Genomic DNA, 13757 nt, shown 5'->3' on the forward strand with positions numbered 1-13757 from the left:
CACTCTCTGTTTTAAATAAAGTCCAAACTCACCCAGTCTCTGGTTTAAATAAATTCCACATACTCACCCACTCTCTGGATCAGATAGAGTGCACACTCTCACCCACTCTCTGGTTTAGATAAAGTCCACACACTCACCACTCTCTGGTTTAGATAAAGTCCACACACTCACCCACTCTCTGGATTATATAAATTCCACACTCACCCACTCTCTGGTTTATATAAAGACCACACTCACCCACTCTCTGGTTTATATAAAGACCACACTCACCCACTCTCTGGTTTATATAAAGACCACACTCACCCACTCTCTGGTTTATATAAAGACCACACTCACCCACGCTCTGGTTTATATAAAGACCACACTCACCCACTCTCTGTTTCATATAAAGTCCACACTCACCCACTCTCTGTTTCAGATAAAGTCCACACTCACCCACTCTCTGTTTCAGATAAAGTCCACACTCACCCACTCACTGTTTCAGATAAAGTCCACACTCACCCACTCTCTGTTTCAGATAGAGTCCACACTCACCCACTCTCTGTTTTAAATACAGTCCACACACTCAACCACTCTCTGTTTTAAATACAGTAAAAACATTCACCCACTCTGTTTTAAAAACAATCCACACTCTCACGCATTCTGTTTTAAATACTGTCCACACTTTCACTCAATCTCTGTTTTAAATAAAGGCCACAAACTCACCCAATCTCTGTTTTAAATACTGTCCACACTCTCACACATTCTCTGTTAAAATACAGTCCACACTCTGACCCACTCTCTGTTTTAAATACAGTCCACACACTCACCCACTCTCTGTTTTAAATACAGTCCACACTCTGACCCACTCTCTGTTTTAAATACAGTCCACACGCTCACCCACTCTCTGTTTTAAATAAAGGCCACACGCTCACCCACTCTCTGTTTAAAATAAAGGCCACACGCTCACCCACTCTCTGTTTTAAATAAAGGCCACACGCTCACCCACTCTCTGTTTTAAATACAGTCCACACGCTCACACACTCTCTGTTTTACATAGAGTCCACAGACTCACCCACTCTCTGTTTTAAATACAGTACATTCACCCACTCAGTTTTAAATACAGTAAAACATTCACCCACTCTCTGTTTTAAATTCAGTACAAACATTCACCCACTCTCTGTTTTAAATACAGTACAAACATTCACCCACTCTGTTTTAAATACAGTACAGAGATTCACCCACTGTTTTAAATACAGTACAAACATTCACCCACTCTCTGTTTTAAATACAGTACAAACATTCACCCACTCTCTGTTTTAAATACAGTACAAACATTCACCCACTCTGTTTTAAATACAGTACAAACATTCACCCACTCTCTGTTTTAAATACAGTACAAACATTCACCCACTCTGTTTTAAATAAAGTCCACACGCTCACCCACTATCTACTTAAAATAAAGTTAACACACTAACCTACTTTGTTTTAAATAAAGTCCACAAAGACTCTCACCCACTCTATGTTTTAAATACTGTCCACAAACTCACCCACTCTCTGTTTTAAATACAGTCCACACACTCAACCAATCTCTCTTTTAAATAAAGACCACATACACACTCATCCACTCTCTGTTTTATATACAGTCCACAGACTTGCCCACTCTCTGTTTTAAATACAGTCCACACAAACAACCACTTTCTGTTTTAAATACAGTACAAACATTCACCCACTCTCTGTTTTAAATACAGTACAAACATTCACCAACTCTCTGTTTTAAATACAGTACAAACATTCACCCACTCTCTGTTTTAAATACAGTACAAACATTCACCAACTCTCTGTTTTAAATACAGTACAAACATTCACCCACTCTCTGTTTTAAATACAGTCCACACACTCACCCATTCTGTTTTAAATACAGTTCACACAATCACCCACTCTCTGTTTTAAATACAGTCCGCAAACTCACCCACTCTCTGTTTTATATACAGTCCACAGACTCACCCACTCTCTGTTTTAAATACTGTCCGCACTCTCACCCAATCTCTGTTTTAAATACAGTCCAGACTCAACTACTCTCTGTTTTAAATACAGTCCACACTCTCACCCACTCTGTTTTAAATACAGTCCACACTCTCACCCACTCTCTGTTTTAAATACAGTCCACACTCTCACCCACTCTCTGTTTTAAATACAGTCCACACTCTCACGAATCTGTGTTAAATACAGTCCACAATCTCACGGATCTGATTTAAATACAGTCCACACTCTCACCCACTCTCTGTTTTAAATACAGTCCACACTCTCACGAATCTGTGTTAAATACAGTCCACACTCTCACGGATCTGTTTTAAATACAGTCCACAATCTCACGGATCTGTTTTAAATACTGTCCACACTCTCACCCATTCTCTGTTTAAATACAATGCACACTCTCACGCAATCAGTTCTAAATACAGTCCACAGTCTTACCCACTCTCTGTTTTAAAAACGGTCTACACTCTCACCCACTCTGTGTTAAGTACAGTCCACACTCTCACCCAATCTCTGTTTTATATAGAGTCCACAGACACACCCACTCTCTGTTTTATATACAGTCCACAGGCTCACCCACTCTCTGTTTTAAATACAGTAAATTCACCCACTCTGTTTTAAATACAGTACAAGAATTCACACACTCTGTTTTAAAAACAGTAAAAACATTCACCCACTCTGTTTTAAATACAGTACAAACATTCACCCACTCTGTTTTAAATACAGTACAAACATTCACCCACTCTCTGTTTTAAATACAGTACAAACATTCACCCGCTCTCTGTTTTAAATACAGTACAAACATTCACCCACTCTGTTTTAAATACAGTACAAACATTCACCCACTCTCTGTTTTAAATACAGTACAATCATTCACCCCCTCTCTGTTTTAAATACAGTACAAACATTCACCAACTCTCTGTTTTAAATACAGTACAAACATTCACCCACTCTCTGTTTTAAATACAGTACAAACATCCACCCACTCTCTGTTTTAAATACAGTACAAACATTCACCCGCTCTCTGTTTTAAATACAGTACAAACATTCACCCACTCTGTTTTAAATACAGTACAAACATTCACCCACTCTGTGTTTTAAATACAGTATAAACATTCACCCACGCTGTTATAAATACAGTACAAACATTCACCCACTCTGTTTTAAATACAGTACAAACACTCACCCACTCTGTTTTAAATACAGTCCAGTCTCACCCACTCTGTTTTAAATACAGGCCACTCTCACCCACTCTGTTTTAAATACAGTCCACTCTCTCACCCACTCTCTGTTTTAAGTACTGTCCACACTCTCACCCAATCTCTGTTTTAAAAACAGTACAAACATTCACCCACTCTGTTTTAAATACAGTACAAACATTCACCCACTCTGTTTTAAATACAGTACAAACATTCACTCACTCTGTTTTAAATACAGTCCACACTCACCCACTCTCTGTTTGAAATACAGTACAAACATTCACCCACTCTGTTTTAAATACAGTACAAACATTCACCCACTCTCTGTTTTAAATACAGTACAAACATTCACCCACTCTGTTTTAAATACAGTACAAACATTCACCCACACTGTTTTAAATACAGTATAAACACTCACCCACTCTGTTTTAAATACAGTACAAACATTCACACACTCTGTTTTAAATACAGTACAAACATTCACGCACTCTGTTTTAAATAAAGTACAAACATTCACCCACTCTGTTTTAAATACAGTACAAACATTCACCCACTCTGTTTTAAATACAGTACACACTCTCACCAATCTGTTTTAAATACAGTCCACACTCTCACCCACTCATTTTTAAATACTGTCCGCACTTCCACCCACTCTCTGTTTAAAATACGGTCCAGACTCACCCACTCTCTGTTTTAAATACAGTCCACACTCTCACCCACTCTGTTTTAAATACTTTCCACACTCTCACCCACTCTCTGTTTTAAATAAAGGCCACACTCTCACCCAATCTCTGTTTTAAATACAGTCCACACGCTCACCCACTCTCTGTTTTAAATACAGTCCTCACTCTCACCAACTCTCTGTTTTAAATACACTCTACACTCTCACCCACTCGGTTTTAAATACTGTCCACACTCTCACATATTCTCTGTTCAAATACAGTCCACACTCTCACCCACTCTCTGTTTTAAATACAGTCCACACTCTCACGCAATCTGTTCTAAATACAGTCCACACTCTCACCCACACCTTTGTAAATACTGTCCACAGTCTCACCCACACTCTGATTTAAATACAGTCTACACTCTCACCCACTCTGTTTTAAATACTGTCCACACTCTCACCCACTCTCGGATTAAAATAAAGGCCACAATCTTACCCAATCTCTGTTTTAAATACAGTCCACAAGCTCACCCACTCTCTGTTTTATATAGAGTCCACAGACACACCCACTCTCTGTTTTAAATACAGTCCACAGACACACCCACTCTCTGTTTTATATACAGTCCACAGAGACACCCACTCTCTGTTTTATATACAGTCCACAGAGACACCCACTCTCTGTTTTATATAAAGTCCACAGACACACCCACTCTCTGTTTTATATACAGTCCACAGGATCACCCACTCTCTGTTTTAAATACAGTACATTCACCCACTCTGTTTTAAATACAGTACAAACATTCACCCACTCTGTTTTAAATACAGTACAAACATTCACCCACTCTGTTTTAAATACAGTACAAACATTCACCCAGTCTGTTTTAAATACAGTACAAACATTCACCCACTCTGTTTTAAATACAGTACAAACATTCACCCACTCTGTTTTAAATACAGTACAAACATTCACCCACTCTGTTTTAAATACAGTACAAACATTCACCCACTCTCTGTTTTAAATACAGTACAAACATTCACCCACTTTCTGTTTTAAATACAGTACAAACATTGACCCACTCTCTGTGTTAAATACAGTACAAACATTCACCCACTCTGTTTTAAATACAGTACAAACATTCACCCACTCTGTTTTAAATACAGTACAAACATTCACCCACTCTGTTTTAAATACAGTACAAACATTCACCCACTCTGTTTTAAATTCAGTACAAACATTCACCCACTCTGTTTTAAATACAGTACAAACATTCACCCACTCTCTTTTAAATACAGTACAAACATTCACCCACTCTGTTTTAAATACAGTACAAACATTCAATCACTCTGTTTTAAATACAGTACAAACATTCACTCACTCTGTTTTAAATACAGTCCACACTCACCCACTCTCTGTTTGAAATACAGTACAAACATTCACCCACTCTGTTTTAAATACAGTACAAACATTCACCCACTCTGTTTTAAATACAGTACAAACATTCATCCACACTGTTTAAAATACAGTATAAACACCCACCCACTCTGTTTAAAATACAGTACAAGCATTCACCCACTCTGTTTTAAATACACTACAAACATTCACCCACTCTGTTTTAAATACAGTACAAACATTCACCCACTCTGTTTTAAATACAGTACAAACATTCACCCACTCTGTTTTAAATACAGTACAAACATTCACCCATTCTGTTTTAAATACAGTACAAACATTCACCCACTCTGTTTTAAATACAGTACAAACATTCACCCACTCTGTTTTAAGTACAGAACAAATATTCACTCACTCTGTTTTAAATAAAGTACAAACATTCACCCACTCTGTTTTAAATACAGTACAAACATTCACCCACTCATTTTTAAATACTGTCCGCACTCTCACCCACTCTCTGTTTTAAATACAGTCCAGACTCACCCACTCTCTGTTTTAAATACAGTCCACACTCTCACCCACTCTGTTTTAAATACTTTCCACACTCTCACCCACTCTCTGTTTTAAATAAAGGCCACACTCTCACCCAATCACTGTTTTAAATACAGTCCACACGCTCACCCACTCTCTGTTTTAAATACAGTCCTCACTCTCACCAACTCTCTGTTTTAAATACACTCTACACTCTCACCCACTCGGTTTTAAATACTGTCCACACTCTCACATATTCTCTGTTCAAATACAGTCCACACTCTCACCCACTCTCTGTTTTAAATACAGTCCACACTCTCACGAATCTGTGTTAAATACAGTCCACACTCTCACGGATCTGATTTAAATACAGTCCACACTCTCACCCAATCTCTGTTTTAAATACAGTCCACACTCTCACGAATCTGTGTTAAATACAGTCCACACTCTCACGGATCTGTTTTAAATACAGTCCACAATCTCACGGATCTGTTTTAAATACTGTCCACACTCTCACCCATTCTCTGTTTAAATACAGTGCACACTCTCACGCAATCTGTTCTAAATACAGTCCACACTCTCACCCACTCTTTTTTAAATACTGTCCACAGTCTCACCCACACTCTGATTTAAATACAGTCTACACTCTCACCCACTCTGTTTTAAATACTGTCCACACTCTCACCCACTCTCGGTTTTAAATAAAGGCCACAATCTTACCCAATCTCTGTTTTAAATACAGTCCACAAGCTCACCCACTCTCTGTTTTATATAGAGTCCACAGACACACCCACTCTCTGTTTTATATACAGTCCACAGACACACCCACTCTCTGTTTTATATACAGTCCACAGACACACCCACTCTCTGTTTTATATACAGTCCACAGACTCACCCACTCTCTGTTTTAAATACTGTCCGCACTCTCACCCAATCTCTGTTTTAAATACAGTCCAGACTCAACTAATCTCTGTTTTAAATACAGTCCACACTCTCACCCACTCTCTGTTTTAAATACAGTCCACACTCTCACCCACTCTCTGTTTTAAATACAGTCCACACTCTCACCCACTCTCTGTTTTAAATACAGTCCACACTCTCACGAATCTGTGTTAAATACAGTCCACAATCTCACGGATCTGATTTAAATACAGTCCACACTCTCACCCACTCTCTGTTTTAAATACAGTCCACACTCTCACGAATCTGTGTTAAATACAGTCCACACTCTCACGGATCTGTTTTAAATACAGTCCACAATCTCACGGATGTGTTTTAAATACTGTCCACACTCTCACCCATTCTCTGTTTAAATACAGTGCACACTCTCACGCAATCAGTTCTAAATACAGTCCACAGTCTTACCCACTCTCTGTTTTAAAAACAGTCTACACTCTCACCCACTCTGTTTTAAGTACTGTCCACACTCTCACCCAATCTCTGTTTTATATAGAGTCCACAGACACACCCACTCTCTGTTTTATATACAGTCCACAGGCTCACCCACTCTCTGTTTTAAATACAGTAAATTCACCCAATCTGTTTTAAATACAGTACAAGAATTCACACACTCTGTTTTAAAAACAGTAAAAACATTCACCCACTCTGTTTTAAATACAGTACAAACATTCACCCACTCTGTTTTAAATACAGTACAAACATTCACCCACTCTGTTTTAAATACAGTACAAACATTCACCAACTCTGTTTTAAATACAGTACAAACATTCACCCACTCTGTTTTAATTACAGTACAAACATTCACCCACTCTGTTTTAAATACAGTACAAACATTCACCCACTCTGTTTTAAAAAGAGTACAAACATTCACCCACTCTGTTTTAAATACAGTACAAACATTCACCCACTCTGTTTTAAATACAGTACAAACATTCACTCACTCTGTTTTAAATACAGTCCACACTCACCCACTCTCTGTTTGAAATACAGTACAAACATTCACCCACTCTGTTTTAAATACAGTACAAACATTCACACACTCTCTGTTTTAAATACAGTACAAACATTCACCCACTCTGTTTTAAATACAATACAAACATTCACCCACACTGTTTTAAATACAGTATAAACACTCACCCACTCTGTTTTAAATACAGTACAAACATTCACACACTCTGTTTTAAATACAGTACAAACGTTCACGCACTCTGTTTTAAGTACAGTACAAACATTCACCCACTCTGTTTTAAATACAGTACAAACATTCACCCACTCTGTTTTAAATACAGTACACACTCTCACCAATCTGTTTTAAATACAGTCCACACTCTCACCCACTCATTTTTAAATACTGTCCGCACTCGCACCCACTCTCTGTTTAAAATACGGTCCAGACTCCCCCACTCTCTGTTTTAAATACAGTCCACACTCTCACCCACTCTGTTTTAAATACTTTCCACACTCTCACCCACTCTCTGTTTTAAATAAAGGCCACACTCTCACCCAATCTCTGTTTTAAATACAGTCCACACGCTCACCCACTCTCTGTTTTAAATACAGTCCTCACTCTCACCAACTCTCTGTTTTAAATACACTCTACACTCTCACCCACTCGGTTTTAAATACTGTCCACACTCTCACATATTCTCTGTTCAAATACAGTCCACACTCTCACCCACTCTCTGTTTTAAATACAGTCCACACTCTCACGAATCTGTGTTAAATACAGTCCACAATCTCACGGATCTGATTTAAATACAGTCCACACTCTCACCCAATCTCTGTTTTAAATACAGTCCACACTCTCACGAATCTGTGTTAAATACAGTCCACACTCTCACGGATCTGTTTTAAATACAGTCCACAATCTAACGGATCTGTTTTAAATACTGTCCACACTCTCACCCATTCTCTGTTTAAATACAGTGCACACTCTCACGCAATCTGTTCTAAATACAGTCCACACTCTCACCCACTCTTTTGTAAATACTGTCCACAGTCTCACCCACACTCTGATTTAAATACAGTCTACACTCTCACCCACTCTGTTTTAAATACTGTCCACACTCTCACCCACTCTCGGTTTAAAATAAAGGCCACAATCTTACCCAATCTCTGTTTTAAATACAGTCCACAAGCTCACCCACTCTCTGCTTTATATAGAGTCCACAGACACACCCACTCTCTGTTTTATATACAGTCCACAGACACACCCACTCTCTGTTTTATATACAGTCCACAGAGACACCCACTCTCTGTTTTATATACAGTCCACAGACACACCCACTCTCTGTTTTATATAAAGTCCACAGACACACCCACTCTCTGTTTTATATACAGTCCACAGGATCACCCACTCTCTGTTTTAAATACAGTACATTCACCCACTCTGTTTTAAATGCAGTACAAACATTCACCCACTCTGTTTTAAATACAGTACAAACATTCACCCACTCTGTTTTAAATACAGTACAAACATTCACCCACTCTGTTTTAAATACAGTACAAACATTCACCCACTCTGTTTTAAATACAGTACAAACATTCACCCACTCTCTGTTTTAAATACAGTACAAACATTCACCCACTTTCTGTTTTAAATACAGTACAAACATTCACCCACTCTCTGTTTTAAATACAGTACAAACATTCACCCACTCTGTTTTAAATACAGTACAAACATTCACCCACTCTGTTTTAAATACAGTACAAACATTCACCCACTCTGTTTTAAATACAGTACAAACATTCACCCACTCTGTTTTAAATTCAGTACAAACATTCACCCACTCTGTTTTAAATACAGTACAAACATTCACCCACTCTCTTTTAAATACAGTACAAACATTCACCCACTCTGTTTTAAATACAGTACAAACATTCAATCACTCTGTTTTAAATACAGTACAAACATTCACTCACTCTGTTTTAAATACAGTCCACACTCACCCACTCTCTGTTTGAAATACAGTACAAACATTCACCCACTCTGTTTTAAATACAATACAAACATTCACCCACTCTGTTTTAAATTCAGTACAAACATTCACTCACTCTGTTTTAAATACAGTACAAACATTCACCCACTCTGTTTTAAATACAGTACAAACATTCAATCACTCTGTTTTAAATACAGTACAAACATTCACTCACTCTGTTTTAAATACAGTCCACACTCACCCACTCTCTGTTTGAAATACAGTACAAACATTCACCCACTCTGTTTTAAATACAGTACAAACATTCACCCACTCTGTTTTAAATACAGTACAAACATTCACCCACACTTTTTAAAATACAGTATAAACACTCACCCACTCTGTTTAAAATACAGTACAAGCATTCACCCACTCTGTTTTAAATACAGTACAAACATTCACCCACTCTGTTTTAAATACAGTACAAACATTCACCCATTCTGTTTGAAATACAGTACAAACATTCACCCACTCTCTGTTTTAAATACAGTACAAACATTCACCCACTCTGTTTTAAATACAATACAAACATTCACCCACACTGTTTTAAATACAGTATAAACACTCACCCACTCTGTTTTAAATACAGTACAAACATTCACACACTCTGTTTTAAATACAGTACAAACATTCACGCACTCTGTTTTAAGTACAGTACAAACATTCACCCACTCTGTTTTAAATACAGTACAAACATTCACCCACTCTGTTTTAAATACAGTACACACTCTCACCAATCTGTTTTAAATACAGTCCACACTCTCACCCACTCATTTTTAAATACTGTCCGCACTCTCACCCACTCTCTGTTTAAAATACGGTCCAGACTCCCCCACTCTCTGTTTTAAATACAGTCCACACTCTCACCCACTCTGTTTTAAATACTTTCCACACTCTCACCCACTCTCTGTTTTAAATAAAGGCCACACTCTCTTCCAATCTCTGTTTTAAATACAGTCCACACGCTCACCCACTCTCTGTTTTAAATACAGTCCTCACTCTCACCAACTCTCTGTTTTAAATACACTCTACACTCTCACCCACTCGGTTTTAAATACTGTCCACACTCTCACATATTCTCTGTTCAAATACAGTCCACACTCTCACCCACTCTCTGTTTTAAATACAGTCCACACTCTCACGAATCTGTGTTAAATACAGTCCACAATCTCACGGATCTGATTTAAATACAGTCCACACTCTCACCCAATCTCTGTTTTAAATACAGTCCACACTCTCACGAATCTGTGTTAAATACAGTCCACACTCTCACGGATCTGTTTTAAATACAGTCCACAATCTAACGGATCTGTTTTAAATACTGTCCACACTCTCACCCATTCTCTGTTTAAATACAGTGCACACTCTCACGCAATCTGTTCTAAATACAGTCCACACTCTCACCCACTCTTTTGTAAATACTGTCCACAGTCTCACCCACACTCTGATTTAAATACAGTCTACACTCTCACCCACTCTGTTTTAAATACTGTCCACACTCTCACCCACTCTCGGTTTAAAATAAAGGCCACAATCTTACCCAATCTCTGTTTTAAATACAGTCCACAAGCTCACCCACTCTCTGCTTTATATAGAGTCCACAGACACACCCACTCTCTGTTTTATATACAGTCCACAGACACACCCACTCTCTGTTTTATATACAGTCCACAGAGACACCCACTCTCTGTTTTATATACAGTCCACAGAGACACCCACTCTCTGTTTTATATAAAGTCCACAGACACACCCACTCTCTGTTTTATATACAGTCCACAGGATCACCCACTCTCTGTTTTAAATACAGTACATTCACCCACTCTGTTTTAAATGCAGTACAAACATTCACCCACTCTGTTTTAAATACAGTACAAACATTCACCCACTCTGTTTTAAATACAGTACAAACATTCACCCACTCTGTTTTAAATACAGTACAAACATTCACCCACTCTGTTTTAAATACAGTACAAACATTCACCCACTCTCTGTTTTAAATACAGTACAAACATTCACCCACTTTCTGTTTTAAATACAGTACAAACATTCACCCACTCTCTGTTTTAAATACAGTACAAACATTCACCCACTCTGTTTTAAATACAGTACAAACATTCACCCACTCTGTTTTAAATACAGTACAAACATTCACCCACTCTGTTTTAAATACAGTACAAACATTCACCCACTCTGTTTTAAATTCAGTACAAACATTCACCCACACTGTTTTAAATACAGTACAAACATTCACCCACTCTCTTTTAAATACAGTACAAACATTCACCCACTCTGTTTTAAATACAGTACAAACATTCAATCACTCTGTTTTAAATACAGTACAAACATTCACTCACTCTGTTTTAAATACAGTCCACACTCACCCACTCTCTGTTTGAAATACAGTACAAACATTCACCCACTCTGTTTTAAATACAATACAAACATTCACCCACTCTGTTTTAAATTCAGTACAAACATTCACTCACTCTGTTTTAAATACAGTACAAACATTCACCCACTCTGTTTTAAATACAGTACAAACATTCAATCACTCTGTTTTAAATACAGTACAAACATTCACTCACTCTGTTTTAAATACAGTCCACACTCACCCACTCTCTGTTTGAAATACAGTACAAACATTCACCCACTCTGTTTTAAATACAGTACAAACATTCACCCACTCTGTTTTAAATACAGTACCAACATTCACCCACACTTTTTAAAATACAGTATAAACACTCACCCACTCTGTTTAAAATACAGTACAAGCATTCACCCACTCTGTTTTAAATACAGTACAAACATTCACCCTCTCTGTTTTAAATACAGTACAAACATTCACCCACTCTGTTTTAAATACAGTACAAACATTCACCCATTCTGTTTGAAATACAGTACAAACATTCACCCACTCTGTTTTAAATACAGTACAAACATTCACCCACTCTGTTTTAAATACAGAACAAACATTCACTCACTCTGTTTTAAATAAAGTACAAACATTCACCCACTCTGTTTTAAATACAGTACAAACATTCACCCACTCTGTTTTAAATACAGTACACACTCTCACCAATCTGTTTTAAATACAGTCCACACTCTCACCCACTCATTTTTAAATACTGTCCGCACTCTCACCCACTCTCTGTTTTAAATACAGTCCAGACTCACCCACTCTCTGTTTTAAATACAGTCCACACTCTCACCCACTCTGTTTTAAATACTTTCCACACTCTCACCCACTCTCTGTTTTAAATAAAGGCCACACTCTCACCCAATCTCTGTTTTAAATACAGTCCACACGCTCACCCACTCTCTGTTTTAAATACAGTCCTCACTCTCACCAACTCTCTGTTTTAAATACACTCTACACTCTCACCCACTCGGTTTTAAATACTGTCCACACTCTCACATATTCTCTGTTCAAATACAGTCCCCACTCTCACCCACTCTCTGTTTTAAATACAGTCCACACTCTCACGAATCTGTGTTAAATACAGTCCACACTCTCACGGATCTGATTTAAATACAGTCCACACTCTCACCCAATCTCTGTTTTAAATACAGTCCACACTCTCACGAATCTGTGTTAAATACAGTCCACACTCTCACGGATCTGTTTTAAATACAGTCCACAATCTAACGGATCTGTTTTAAATACTGTCCACACTCTCACCCATTCTCTGTTTAAATACAGTGCACACTCTCACGCAATCTGTTCTAAATACAGTCCACACTCTCACCCACTCTTTTGTAAATACTGTCCACAGTCTCACCCACACTCTGATTTAAATACAGTCTACACTCTCACCCACTCTGTTTTAAATACTGTCCACACTCTCACCCACTCTTGGTTTAAAATAAAGGCCACAATCTTACCCAATCTCTGTTTTAAATACAGTCCACAAGCTCACCCACTCTCTGCTTTATATAGAGTCCACAGACACACCCACTCTCTGTTTTATATACAGTCCACAGAGACACCCACTCTCTGTTTTATATACAGTCCACAGAGA

This window comes from Carcharodon carcharias, chromosome 4 (assembly GCF_017639515.1).
Source record: "Carcharodon carcharias isolate sCarCar2 chromosome 4, sCarCar2.pri, whole genome shotgun sequence".
Lineage (NCBI taxonomy): Eukaryota > Metazoa > Chordata > Chondrichthyes > Lamniformes > Lamnidae > Carcharodon > Carcharodon carcharias.